The 14,709-nt window shown below is 51.2% G+C and overlaps 1 pseudogene; it reads left to right on the top strand.

The window, feature by feature from the left end:
• Positions 1–438: 438 nt before the first annotated feature.
• On the top strand, positions 439–557 carry LOC137621262 (5S ribosomal RNA; annotated as a pseudogene).
• Positions 558–14,709: the final 14,152 nt, after the last annotated feature.

Genomic DNA, 14,709 nt, shown 5'->3' with positions numbered 1-14,709 from the left:
TCAAGTTTGTCGAACAAACTTCGTCCAGCGTGGAACAGCAGAATCGATCAGACTGGTAATGAGGCGACAGGACTCCTTAGGCCCTGGATCGGAAGGACGGGTACTTTCAGTTTCCATTCCATCCATCTTCCAGGAAGCTCTTGGAATTCAGCCTAGACTACAGGTGTTCCTGCTTGAGATGCGGTGTGGCGATCCCGCCGTGGCATCGCAGGTTTTTCCCCAGAGAACTCTCCCTGCTTTCCTCATGGTCGCTCAGGAGCAGGCTTCTGCCTCCTTCGCCTTTTGGAGGTCTGGTCAACTCCGGTAGGCTCGGGTTCAATCTTCTTCAACGCCGGGACAAGCTTCCGGATCCTTACCATGAGTGAGGGATCATGGTAATTTGCTAGGAGCCTTCTCTACTTCTGCCTCAACATCTGGAGTATCTAGCCATGATATTGAGTCAACGGCCTTACCACGTTGGAAACCCCGCTTCTCGTCCGTCCAGCGAGGTTAAGCAACGTCGGGTCTGGTCGGTACTTGGATGGGTGACCGCCTGGGGACGCCAGATGCTGTTGCCGCCTCCTCCGAGCCTTCCCTTCAGTTGACTGTGGCAAGGCTGAGGAGAGTCGCAGTACCTGTTCTCAGTCAAGCAGAGCTTTCAGCCCTAACTTGGAACGTTTCCTAGGTCTCTTTTCCTCATTGACCTGTCTAAAGTTCCGAACGGTCGCCTCAGGATAAGTTCCCTGTGGGGCAGCCCGAGTTCCGGTGGTTTCAAAGCAACGATTAACCGGACTTTCTGGCCCCTATGGGACCAGCGGAACGATTAGACCTGCAATGGGTGTTGACCTATGGAACCTCTTGATGGGAGTGGATATTCTCGTGCTTTACCACATTTTTGATGCTGTTCTCGGACTCGTCAAAGAAAAGAGGGGGGGGGGGGGGGGTGTTCCGGTTCAGGCCTATGGTCAGGACCTGAAGGATACCTCTCCATCATTCAGGCAGGCTTAGGGGCCGTAGTCTGGCCCCTCTACAGATCCTACAGCTCCTGCCGAGTCGCTCCGTGCGCGACGACTTCATGGTACTGGCATGTTCCAACCAGCAACGGACACATTTTCATACCTTCGCATCTTGCTGTAGAGATACTGAGATGATTTGAGATCCTTTCAATACCTGTATCGGCTCGCTCATTCCGGGCAAAGGAATGTTCTCTCCGTCTATCTGAGCAGAGCCTCGTAGAGAGAGTGTACCTGGGGGTCTTTGGCCTTTATTAACCAGCAAGTCCTGGCCTGGGGGACCTGATTGCGACAGCTTGGAACCTCAAGCTTCCGCTGTTCTTCCCCCCAGTCTCAGACCCCAAGACTCTTTGGCAAGATGCATTCCGATTATGGTGGGACAACATCAACGCCTGCGTCTTCCCTCCTTTGTTATCTGTTGAGAATGGATCTCAAAAAGACCAGGTTGTCTGTCAACCTTTCAATGGCCCTGAGAGCTCCACTGGGACTATACACAGAACGGTTTCCGGACCCTCTGCTTCCCCTGACGGAACTCCCTGGAGAGCTTCTCCCACGGCACAGGCTACTCAAACAACCACATTGCAACATCTTTCACGAGCCGGGGCATCCCTTTGGCTTCACGCCTGGAGACACTACGCCTCCTCCTCAAGAAGAGACAACCCGCTACAGTCGCGGGGCGGAGGTCACGTCATCTGCGATAGTCATCCGCAGGGGTCTACCAGGCGAAGTGGAGAGTCTTCTGTGGTTGGTGTCGTGGGAGATATACCTCTTCCCTTGAGGCCTCTCTCCAGCAATAACGAACTTATTGCTTTTCAGCGGGAGGAAACTCCTTTCCGCTCTCGGCAGTGAAGCCTGTCGCTCAGCCTTTCCCTGACCTTCAGGCTGAAAGGAATAAACTTTTTCCTTCCCGCTGGACCTTTCCTCGCTCATGCGAAGCTGCGAACGTCCCTGTCCCAGTCGGAGGAAGACCTCCAACATGGAGCATGGTTCGGACTTTTTAGTCCCTTAAGAGATCTTCTCAAGACCCTTTACGTCAGGCCTCTGATCGTATTCCGTCTTGGGGCTCCTGCTCACTCTGGCCGCGGCCAGTGTGTAAGCAATCTTCTTGGTCTCGTACGACTCCGCCCTTTCTAAGGAATGGGGGAAGGCAACATTCAGGTTCGCTCCTGAGTTGTTGGCTAGACTCAGAATCTTGGGGTCCCGGCCCTTCGGTCCAATTCCTTCAAGATTTCGAATCACCATTCTGTATCAGATGACCCAAAACCTTCTCCTTCTTGCCAGTAAAGGAATCGAGAGGTTATCTTTGAGAACAGCTGCAGTTTGTCCTCACGTGCAGCCGGGCTGGGAGCACAAGAAGGACACGGGGGAGAGTCTCCAGTATACCTCTTCAGCTCGGACTCAAGGGCATTCATCTCGACCTGAATCCAGACCCTCCCCCGTCACGTCGCCCTACAGCACGATGTCGGATGCATCGCGACGTCCCTCGCCTTCGAGTAATACTACTCTGTGACGCAGGTGCTACAAGCTGGAGTCTGGAAGCGTCTAATGACCTTCGCAGCCCGCTCCCTGCAGGACGTGACCCACAGGAGTATCGATACGTTTCTATCGCTCTGTGGTGGCTACACAACAGCTGGTCTAACCTCAGGCTCCTTTTTGTACAGGTAGCAGAAGGTTGAGGGCATTGTTATCAGGTTTTAGTCTGCATGAACGAAAGAAGTATGTCTGGGCCCTTACTTCTTTCTTCATCCTCCCCTCTACTGGGAAGCAGCACCCTGGTCTCTGCGTAGCTGACCTTAAACCTTTGCAGGTAAACCATGCTTCCTTGTGTTCCGAGTATTGAGTCAATACTGTCGCGTCCCCCATACCCTGACGAGGTGGTATTGGGAACGTCCTAACCCAGAGTTCCTTCTGGAACTCCAGGTCAACTGCCTAGGACGGGTCACACTTCTTCCTTCACACACAAGCTTATGTAGGCCACACGGTTCCTTGCGGAGCAAGGAACTTGTGAGGTGCAGGGACTCCTTTTCTCGAGTGCGACTCACTCGGATTCTGAGTTCCCGGGTAAAGCCAAAGCCAGTATGGCTGGGGACTTTCCACCCTTCCTAAGGGGGTAAGTCACCCAATGTAAATAGCGTGGTTTGTATTTCGGTTACGGAACAAATGACAAATTCGGAGATAATTTGTATTTTTCCTAACCATACAAACCTTAGCTATTTACATATATTTGCCTGCCAGCCCTGTCCCCCAAGACAAGTCCTACCTCTAAGTGAAAGTGGAGCAGTTCACCGGTGTATGAGGGGGGGAGGGGTAGCTAGCTACCACTCCCCTACCCTCATGCTAACTAGCGCGGGGGTAATACACCCTCGTTGAATTCTAATGGCTCGCCATTTCAGCTACGCTAAAAGGTAAACTCAATGTAAATAGCTAAGGTTTGTATGGTTAGGAAAAATACAAATTATCTCTGAATTTGTCATTTTTTTGCAGCTGCTGAGGTAATACTGGTATAGAGATTTCACGTTTGAGAACGTTGCAGAAGAGCGGCTGAAGTTCAGATGAAACTGGCACGATGACTGGATGCGAAGACATCACAGAAAGGGTGGCAACAAGATGGGACATCAGAAGTCTTCTCCAAGAATTCGATAATAGTGTTGAACTAAGGCAGGCTGCAGGCAATGTTGGCTACTTCTCGTTACTAGCAGGGAGGGCTGGCTACGCTATTTACATGGGGTAATTACTTCGGCGTAGCTGAATGACGAGCCATAAGAATTTTAACGATGGTTTACTACCCCGGCGCTAGTTAGCGGGGCATAGGGAGGGGTAACAAGCTAACCCCCCCCCCCCCCCCCTTTTACACACACCGGTGAATGCTTCACTTTACTTTTGGCTCGGGCGGAGAACAGACCTGTCTGCTCTCTCCCTCGCTTTGACTGCCATATTTAATGTGTTTTTGCTTTTTCTTTTCCAGTGTGTTTGAAGTTGGCCTCTACTGAGTATGCGTACATGCCCTGGACTTCCCGGCCGCCCTTGTGAGACCTTTATGTCGGCGGTCGACACCGATCCCCACACCTTGTGTCCTCACTGTAGGGGTCAACGGTGTGATAGCGGTAATGTATGTATCGAATGTAGGGAGTGGTCTACCTCCCAGTGGGAGAGGTTTGCTCGGCGCCGGAAGAAGTCTAAAAGGGATCTTTCTCCTTCAGAGGCTTCTTTGAAGAGAGAAAATTCCAAGACTTCTTCTTCTGTAGTCCTTTCCTCCTCCGAAGCTCCCCCTCGAGCGGTCTCTTCCGAGAGGCCGGCGAGTGGTAGCATAGACCGTACTGCTGTTGACCGATCCCGGGGTGCGGGAGAGGTAGTTGCCTCCCATAGCGAGGCGGCTGCCCCCCCTCCCCCGGAGGAGGATATGAATATTGATTTACCTGTGAATAATCATGATTTGTTGCAGCTTTGGGCTTCCTTGGGGCTGCAGGGTTCGTCCTCCAGGGAAGCCCTGTTTGACATGATCAAACTTGGTGCAGCTGTCAAACAATCGCCAACTACAGTAGGAATAGATCCTTTGTCTGTTGTTGACGTTGTTGTGACGGAGGCATCTCGTGGGTCTAGTCAAACCCCCGTTCCTGTTGCTGAGGTAGGTGAAGGCTTAGATTCCCCCTCCGAACACCTTTCGAGGGAGGATCTAAGTCCTACGGTCTCTCCTGCTGGTGATTCTCCCCCACGGGGGAGTTTACTCACAGAGACTCCTCTTCAGAGGCCTTATGATGGTCAGCCTGCTGACCCCACGGCCCCTCGTGGGCGTATAAGGCGGAAGGCTCGTCCTCCCCTTCGCCGTAGAGGCCTTCCTTCCCCTCATAAGGGAGTTAGGAGGCGCCTCTTCGGCTCGTCGTCACCACAGTCCTCTGCGGAGGAGACTCACCGTTCGCCGATCCTGCCAGCTACCACCTTAGAACTCTCCGGAGATCGCTTGCGATCCCCTTCGGATGATGGTCGTCCTTCGGGACCCTGTGACCAGTCTCCCTCCAGACCTACTGACCTGCCGTCACCTTTCGAGGATGCCGGTGTACGTTACGTGCCACCTGATCCTGCCACTGCGCAGTCACCGGGGCCTTCGGGGCTTAAGGGCCTTGAGCGCAAATTTGCGCCTCTTGCCCCCAAGCGCCAGGTTCAACCTGTGCGCTCTCATGCTGCTGCTGCTGTTTCAGTCTTAGCGCCACAGCACTCACCTGCGCGCGCGTGCGCGCCCCTGTTCCTGTTACGTGCCAGGGTTCCCCTGCGCGCCCACATCCTCCTGCGCCCTGGCACCCGCCAGCAGTTCCCGATCCAGTGCCCACCTGCGCCCAGCATTCCCCGGTTCCTGACTCGTTGCGCGCAGTTCAAGAGGCTTCTACATTAGCGCACAGGTGCTCACAGGTACCTCTGGACTCGCAGCGCCCGTCTGGAGTTAGGTGCGAAGCGCCCATCGCGCACAGTTCCAGTTACAGCGCACACGCGCTCGCCAACGCGCCAGCGCGCTTCTACATCACAGCCTGCAGTCCAGAAGGTGCCTAAGCTAGCGCACGGGCACTCACAGGTACCCCTGTACTCTCCTTCCAGACCGCGCGATCCTGCATGTGTTCCAGCCGCGTGCGACGCTCTGGTTGCGCGCCAGGTTCCAGCGCCTCTCAAGGTGCCTCATGCAACCCTCCAGCGCACACCCGTGCGCCCTAATCCAACCACGCGCCCTGCTTGCCCACCGCAGCAGCGCACACCAGCGCGCCCACATCCTGATGCACGCCATGCTGGAGACCAGTCATCGACCTCTTAACCATGAACGGGTTTGTCAAACAGACTCCGTTCTGTATGGAGACGGCAGACACGGTCAGACTTGCAGTGAGACCACAAGACTTCATGTGTACACTGGACCTGAAGGACGCGTACTTCCAGATCCCAGTCCATCCGTCTTCAAGGAAGTACCTAAGATTTTGCCTAGACAACAAGATCTACCAGTTCAAGGTGCTGTGTTTCGGTCTCTCCACAGCCCCTCAGGTGTTCACTAGAGTGTTCACCCTGATATCTTCGTGGGCTCACAGGATCGGCATCCGTCTCCGTTATCTGGACGACTGGCTGATCCTAGCGGACTCGGAGGCAACCCTTCTTCGCCACCGAGACAAGCTCCTCGAAGTTAACCAGGATCTAGGGATCATGGTAAATCTCTAGAAGTCCTCTCTGCAGCCCTCTCAGAAACTGGTATATCTAGGCATGGTCATAGACACCAATCTCCACAAAGCCTTCCCATCAGACGACAGGATAGAAAGGCTGAGGAAGGTTGCAAGGCCTTTCCTCAATCGAGAAGAACTCCCAGCCCAAACTTGGCTGTGTCTCCTCGGCCACCTCTCCTCTCTGGCCCGTCTCGTTCCCAACGGTCGCCTCAGAATGAGATCTCTCTAGTGGCGACTCAAGTCCCGGTGGAATCAAGGTCACGATTCTTCGGACTCTCTGATCCCTATGGGTCCTGTGGAACGGACGGACCTCCAGTGGTGGGTGGCGGACGAGAACCTAGGAAAGGGAGTGGATCTTCTCGTTCTTCCCCCGGATTTGATGTTGTTCTCGGACGCATCAAAGAAAGGGTGGGGGGCCCACGTTCTGAACCACAGGACCTCAGGCCTGTGGTCAGAATCAGAAAAGTACCTTCACATAAACCTGCTGGAAATGAAGGCCGTGTTCCTGGCACTTCAGAATTTCCACCAAGTCCCGGAAGGCCACTCTGTGGTGGTGATGAGCGACAGCACCACGGTGGTGGCTTATATCAACAAGCAGGGAGGTATCTTTTCAGAACAGCTATCCCATCTTGCAGTAGAGATTCTGAGATGGTCCGAAGTCCACTCGATCACACTAGCGGCTCGCTTCATTCCAGGCAAAAGGAATGTGCTCGCCGACAGTCTGAGCAGAGCGACGCAGATAGTGAGTACCGAGTTGTCTTTGGATCCTCAAGTAGCCAGCAAAGTCCTGACTTTGTGGGGTCCGCGGTGGATCTGTTCGCTACAGCGCTGAACTTCAAGCTCCCACTGTACTGCTCACCAGTCCCGGACCCCAAGGCTCTCGGGCAGGATGCCTTCCAACAGCGGTGGGACAACGTCGATGTGTACGCCTTTCCCCCATTCTGTCTGATGAGGAGGGTGCTCAACAAGACCAGAATATCGGTCAATCTTTCAATGACCCTGATAGCTCCGCTATGGCATCACGCAGAAGGGTTCTCGGACCTTCTGCAACTCCTCACGGAGGTTCCAAGAGAACTCCCTCCATGTCGCGAGCTACTCAAACAACCACACGCTAACATCTTCCACAAAGCCGTAGCTTCGCTTCAACTTCACGCCTGGAGACTACCCAGCATCTCCTCACGGAGAGAGGATTTTCGCAACAAGTTGCGAACAGGATGTCTGGTCACCTGCGCAAGTCATCCGCAGGGTCTACCAGGCGAAGTGGCGAGTCTTCTGTGGTTGGTGTCGTGGAAGGGGTATCTCTCCCCTTGATGCCACTATTCCAGCAATAGCGGAGTTCCTCGTGTATTTGCGGGAAGAAATGCGCCTTTCAGTCTCGGTAGTGAAAGGCTATCGCTTAGCCTTAAGTCTTGTCTTCAGACTTAAAGGAATGGACATTTCTTCCTCGCTGGAACTTTCCCTTCTCATACGGAGTTATGAACTTACCTACCCTCAGTCGGAAGTGAGACCTCCTCCATGGAACGTGGTTCGAGTTCTCAGGTCTCTGAAGAGACCTCCCTACGAACCATTATGCCAGGCTTCAGATCGCCACCTTACCTGGAAGACGGTTTTCCTGCTAGCATTGGCCTCGGCCAAGCGAGTCAGTGAACTACATGGTCTCTTGTACGACATCGCCCATTCAAGGGGATGGGGGGAGGTAACGTTCAGCTTCAACCCTGAGTTTATTGGCAAGACTCAGAATCAGGGAGTGCCGGACCCTAGGTTCGACTCTTTCCAGGTTTCGAGTCTCCGTTCTGTAACAGATGATCCAGACCATCTCCTACTGTGCCCAGTGAGGAGTCTGAGGTTGTATTTTAAAAGAACAGCTGCAGTTCATCCCCGGGTGCGAGCCCTGTTCGTGAGCACTGGGAAGACGAAGAGGAGGGTCACCAGGAATACTATCTCGGCCTGGATTCGCAAGGTAATACATTTGGCCTTGAATCCTGACCCATCTCCGTCACGTCGCCCTAGAGCGCATGATGTCAGGGTCATAGCTACGTCCCTGGCCTTCAAGAAAAATTACTCAGTGACGCAGGTCCTTCAAGCTGGGGTGTGGAAGCGTCAGATGTGACACACAGGAGGCTCGATACATTCTCTATCGGCCCTGTGGTGGCTGCATAACAGCTAGTCTAACCTCAGGCTCCTTAATGGACAAGTAGCAGAAGGTTGAGGGCATTGTTACTCGGTTTTAGTCTGCGTAAATGAAAAGATCTGTCTGGCCCTTATTCTTTTCTTCATCCTCTCCTTCCTTAGAGAAAGCAGCATCCTGGGTTTTCTACATAGCTGACCTCGAACCACTGCAGGTAAACCATGCTCCCTTGTGTTCCTAGAATTAAGTGTAATACTGTCATGTCCCCATACCCTGACGAGGTGGTATTGGGAGAGTCCTAGCCTATATTTCCATCTGAAGAACTCCAGGTCAACTTCCTTGGACGAATCACTTCTCACCTTCACACACAGCTTATGTAGGCCTCAGCAGTTTCACAGCATGCTAGCGAGGAGCAGGGACTCCTTATTTCTTGAGTACTTACACACTCGAATATGGAGTCCCCGGGCAAGCCAAAGACAGTATGGCAGGGACTTACCTCCCTACCTAAGGGTTGAGTCACCCCATGTAAATAGCGTGGTTTGTATTTGAGTTACGGAACAAATGACAAATTCGTAGTTAATTTGTATTTTTCCTAACTATATAAACCTTAGCTATTAACACATATTTGCCTGCCAGCCCTGTCCCCCGGGATAAGTCCTACCTCTAAGCAAAGTGAAGTATTCACCGGTGTGTGTGTGTGTGGGGGGGAGAGGGGTAGCTAGCTACCCCTCCCTACCCCCCGCTAACTAGCAGCGGGGTAGTAAACCCTCGTTAAAATTTTTATGGCTCGTCATTCAGCTACGCCGAAGTAATTACCCCATGAAAATAGCTAAGGTTTGTATAGTTAGGAAAAATACAAATTATCTACGAATTTGTCATATCACATTCCTATAATCACTATGGTGCCCATCAACAACAACTCTTTGAGATCTATTACTTAAAAAATCAATAATAATGCTAAGAAAGACCCACCCACTCCCAACTGTTTCAGTTTGAAAACAAGGGCCTCATGATTAACACGGTCAAAGGCAGCACTAAAATCAAGGCCAATCATACAAACTTCCTGACCACAATCAAGGGATTTCTGTACAGCATTGGAGATTGTAAGAAGGGCATCACATGCTCCAAGGCCTTTACAAAAACCAAATTGCAAACTAGGGAGTAGATGATTACCTTCAGCAAACCTATTAAGACGTTTCGCCAGAAGACATTCAAAAACTTTAGATAATATGGGAGTTATGGAAATTGGGCGGTAATTAGTGGGATTTGAGCTACCACAAACACATTTACATAGAGGAGTAACATTACCAATTCTCCAACAAGTGCTAAAAGCTCCTCTTCTTGCTAACTTGTGCACAATATTAGATAACTTTGGAGCTAAGAAATCTGCTCTTTATAAAAAACAAAGGTAAAATACCATTTGGGTCTACACCTCCAAAAGCATCAAGGTCCACCAACAGAGCTTTAATCTCACGAGATCAAAAAGCTAAACTAGATAGTTTAGCCTCAGGAAAACAGGAATGATGAAGTTCAAGTTTTTCATTACTCTGTTTACTGTCAAAAACATCAGCCAAAAGGGCTGCCTTTTCCTTTGGACAGTGAGTGACTGAGCCATCTGGTTTAAGTAAAGGAGGAACTGTTGCACCTACACCAAAGAGTGCAGATTTAAGGGTAGACCACCATTTATTTTCCTGAGTTGTACCAGAAAGTGTTTCTTTTGTGGTTAAATTGTACTCCTTTTCAGTTGAGGCATAAACTCTCTGAGCAAAAGCTCGAAGCTGAATATAGTTGTTCCAGGTCAAATCTGATCTGTTACCCTTCCAAAGGTGATAGGCCTCCTGTTTTTCCAAATAAGCACATCTACAATCATCACTGAACCACGGTTTGTCCTTCCTTCGGTACCTTAGCACACGAGAAGGGATACGCCTATCAATTATGTTGACTAGATTCTCATTCAAAGGGACAACAGGATCTACACTATTATATAATTGTGACCAATTCAAGCACAAAACATCATGCAAAATCCCATTCCAGTCTGCTTGGGATTTCATATAAATTTTACAAGAATATGATATATCAGGGACAGGCTGCTCAGTCTTCACTAATAATGAAATCAAGGCATGATCAGATGTCCCGACTGGAGAACCAACCTTACTAGTTATAACGCCAGGGGAGTCAGTTTATACGAGGTCCAAGCAATTACCAGACCTGTGAGTAGCTTCATTTATGATTTGCTCACAGCCTAATTCAGAGGCAAAGTCTAAAGCTCTTAAGCCATGGCAATCGGTAGGAGAGATAGAACTTAACCACTCCCTATGGTGAGCATTAAAATCACCAACAAAGACAAAAGAAGCCTTTCTATCATCTTCTTGTATCTTAACCATAATGGTAAGAAGACAATCGAAGATAGAATCATCCATGTCTGGATTCCGGTTGATCGAACACAATTAAAAGTTATGTCTGCCATAAACTTTTATTACCTTACTTGAAACTCATGACATCCACATTGATAGCAGGACTTATGAGAAGCAGGGTACTCGGTCCTAATATACACCGCCATTCCCCTGGCCCTAGGGATGGCATCATGTTTCAACATTATTGGCTTCTTAAAACCAATTTGTTCCAACACAAATACTTACCTCGAACTACTTTCTTAGGAGTTACCTGTAATCTCCTCTCTACCGACCAGAGCTCAGATGAGTGCCTCATATTAGAAACCAAAGTTTCTGAGCACAAAAGAATATCATACTGTCTGGACGCAACTGTAAGGTCTTGGATATTTGCATGAAGACCTCGAATATTGCAATACAGAAGACGACATTAACGAAATCTAGGACGTACTGGTCCCGAATTTCGCTAAATGTCTCCAGACAGCATAAGAATTAATAGAAATAAAAAAGAGACATCATACTTAAAAACTAGATTAACAAGAATTATAACAAAAACAATATGTACAGAATTATAAATAAAGTGATTGATGATACCCATAGACTATAGTAAAAAGTCGGAAAAACTGGTCAACATGGAGGAGCCGATACACCATGCAAGGCTAATTACCCTCTAGGATAGCCACTTCAACTGAAGGGAGGACAGTAAGGATGGTTGTGAGAAGAAAAAGGAAAAGACAACCTCTTGATAAACCACCAGGCATCCATGGCCCTTCTATTAAGCCTGCCCAACACACCAATTCAAAAAAACAAGAGGAAGAAAAAAAAAATAATAAGATAGAATATTGTGCCCGAGTGTACCCTCAAGCTAGAGTAACTCTAACCCAAGACAGTGGAAGATCATGGTACAGAGGCTATGACACTACCCAAGACTAGAGAACAATGGTTTAATTTTAAAGTGTCCTTCTCCTAGAAGAGCTGCTTACCATAGCTAAAGAGTCTCTTCTACCTTTACCAAGAGGAAAGTACACTGAACAAATTGCAGTACATTAATTAACCCCTTGGGTGAAGAAGTATTAAGTATCTCATTGTTGTCAGGTGTATGAGGAAAGACGAGAATATGTAAAGAATAGACCAGACTATTCTGTGTAAGTGTAGGCAAAGAAAAAATAAGCCGTGACCAGAGAGAGGGATCCAATGCATTACTGTCTGGCCAGTCAAAGGATCCAATACCTCTCTAGTGGTAGTATCTCAACGGTTTGTGTTTAGTGACTAAACAAATGGCAAATTGAGAGTAATTTGTATTTGTTCCGTAACTGAAATACAAACCACGCTATTTAATTTGGGTTATTACTTCGGCGGAGCTGAATGACGAGCCATTAGAGTTTTAACGAGGGTTTACTACCCCACCGCTAGTTAGGGGGGTTAGGGAGGGGTAGCTTGCTACTACCCCCTCACACACACCGGTGAATACTTCACTTTGCTTTTGGCTCGGGTGGAGAACAGACGTGTCTGCTCTCACCCTCGCTTTGACTGCCATTAATCTGTTTTACTTTTTTTTTCTACAGAGTGTGTGAAGTTGGCCTCTATTAACATGCGTAGTATGTATCCTGGTTTACCTGACCGCCCTTGCGGGACCTTTATGTCGGCGGTAGACACAGATCCTCATACCTTGTGTCCTCATTGTAGGGGCCAACGGTGTGAAAAGGGTAATGTATGCGGTGAGTGTAGGGAGTGGTCTACCTCCAATGGGAGAGGTTTGCCCGGCGTCGGAAGAAGAAGTTAAAAAGGGATATTTCTCCTCCAAAGGCTTCTTTGAAGAGAGAAAATCCCAAGGCCTCTTCTTCCGTAGCCCAAACCACCTCCGAAGCTCCCACTCGATCAGTCTCATCTTAGAGGCCGTCGAAGGGGAGCGTAGACCGTTATTCTGTTGACCGATCTCGGGGTGCGGGAGAGGTAGTTGCCTCCCGTAGCGAGGCAGCTGCCCCTCCTCTCTCGGAGGAGGATATTGATTTCCCTGTACCTAATCGTGATTTGTTACAGCTTTGGTCTTCCTTGGGGCTTCAGGGTTCGCCCTCCAAGGAAGCCCTATTTGATATGATCAAGCTGGGAGCAGCTGTTAAACAGTCGCCAGCGATAGCAGACGTAGATCCTCTGTCTATTGTCGACATTGTTATAACGGAGGCCTCCGGTGCGTCGGATCAAACTGCTCCTGTTGTTGCTGAGGTAGCTGAAGGCTCTGATTCCCCCTCTGAACATCTTTTGAGGGTGGAACTTAGTCCCACAGTCTCTCATGCTGGTGATTCCCCCCCCCCTCCCCCCCCGGGAAGTTCACTTACGGAGACTCCTCTGCGGAGGCCTTACGAAGGTCAGCTTGCTGATCTCACGGCCCCGAGAGGGCGTATAAGGCGGAACGCTCATCCTCTCCTTCGCCATAGAGGACTTCCTTCTTCTCACAAGGGATTTAGGAGGCGCCTTTTCGGCTCGTCGTTCCCGCAGTCCTCTGCGGAGGAGGCTCATCATTCTCCGATCCTGCCAGCTACCACCTTAGACCTCTCCGAAGATCGTTCGCAATCTCCTTTCGTGGAAGGTCGTCCTTCGGGACCCTGTGACCTGTCACCCTCCAGACCTGCTGTCCTGCCATCACCCTTCAAGGATGTTGATCCTGTCATTGTACAGGCACCGGTCCCTTCGGGGCACAAGGGACTTGAGTGCAAAACTGTGCCTCAGTTCCTTAAGCGCCAGGCATCCCCTTGCTGCTGTTCCTGACTTAGTGCAACTGCACTCCATTGCGCGCATGCGGGCTCCTGCTCCTGTTCTTACGCGCCAGGGTCCCCCTGTGAGCCCTCCTGCAGTTCCTGTTATAGCGCGCCAGCGCTCTCCTGCGCACACGCGCTCCTGCGCGCCAACGCCCTCCTGCAGTTCCTGCCACAGCGCTCAACCGCTCTCCTCTTTGTCAGCGCTCTCCAGGGCCTCAGTGCACTTCTGGAATTAAGCGCACAGCCACAGTTCCTGACACAGCGCGCAAGCGTTCACCAGCGCGCCAGCGCTCTCCTACTGTCCAGCGCGCAGCACAGGAGGTACCTAAGTTAGCGCACGGGCGCTCACAGGTACCCCTGCCTTCTTCCTCCAAACTGCGCACCCCTGTGCGCCCGAATGCTGTTGCGTGCCCAGCTCAGCAGCGCACACTTGTGCGCCCGAATCCTGTTGTGCACCCTGCGCTCCCATCGCAGCAGCGCACACCAGTGCGCCCGATTCCTGTTGCGCGCCCTGCGCGCCCATCACAGCAGCACACGGCCTTATGCCCGCATCCTGATGCGCGCCCACGATCTTCTGCGCGCCCAGCGCGCCCATATTCTCCTCAGAGGGCAGTTCCTGCACCACCTGCGCATTGTTCTCCTGCGCGTCAGCGCGCAAGTTCACCTTTGCGCCCTCACGAGGCTGCTCAATCACGCCCTCTCCCCGTGCTTCCTGACACGCGCGCTCCACGCCCACGCGCTAGGAATATTTCTCCTGCGTACACGCGCCCAATAATTTCACCCTCACGGGCTCATCAGCAGGTTCCTGCGCGCCCGCGCCCACGCGAGCAGAAGGTTGCTCACGCTCCAACTTCTATCCTGCCTTCAACACCGCCCCACGTTCCAGCTCCTGCGCGCCGCACGCCCTCGCTGTCACCTATGCGCGCCAGCGCCCTCGCACGCGCGAAGTTCCTGTATCGCACAATCATGCCGCGCGTGATCCAGGGCAGGGATCATCGCGCGATTCACGCCGCGATCGCCAGCGCGATCCCGCACTCGACTTCATGGGGCTTCAGGGGGACAGATCTTCTCGTTACCCCCTCGTAAGCGCAGAACAGCGCGCTCGCTGGAGGAGGGGAGGTTCCCGGACAGATCTAAGGACTCTCTTTCAGCTCCGTTTCAGGTGAACCCTCATTTGTCGACTCCTCCTAGGGATCGTTCGATCCCCTTCCCTCCGGAAGGAGTGTCTGACAGTGCGACTGTCAGCCAACA

Source organism: Palaemon carinicauda, chromosome 27, assembly GCF_036898095.1.
Source record: "Palaemon carinicauda isolate YSFRI2023 chromosome 27, ASM3689809v2, whole genome shotgun sequence".
Lineage (NCBI taxonomy): Eukaryota > Metazoa > Arthropoda > Malacostraca > Decapoda > Palaemonidae > Palaemon > Palaemon carinicauda.
The sequence above is the reverse complement of the archived record's forward strand: the minus strand, read 5'-3'. Positions and strand labels throughout refer to the sequence as shown.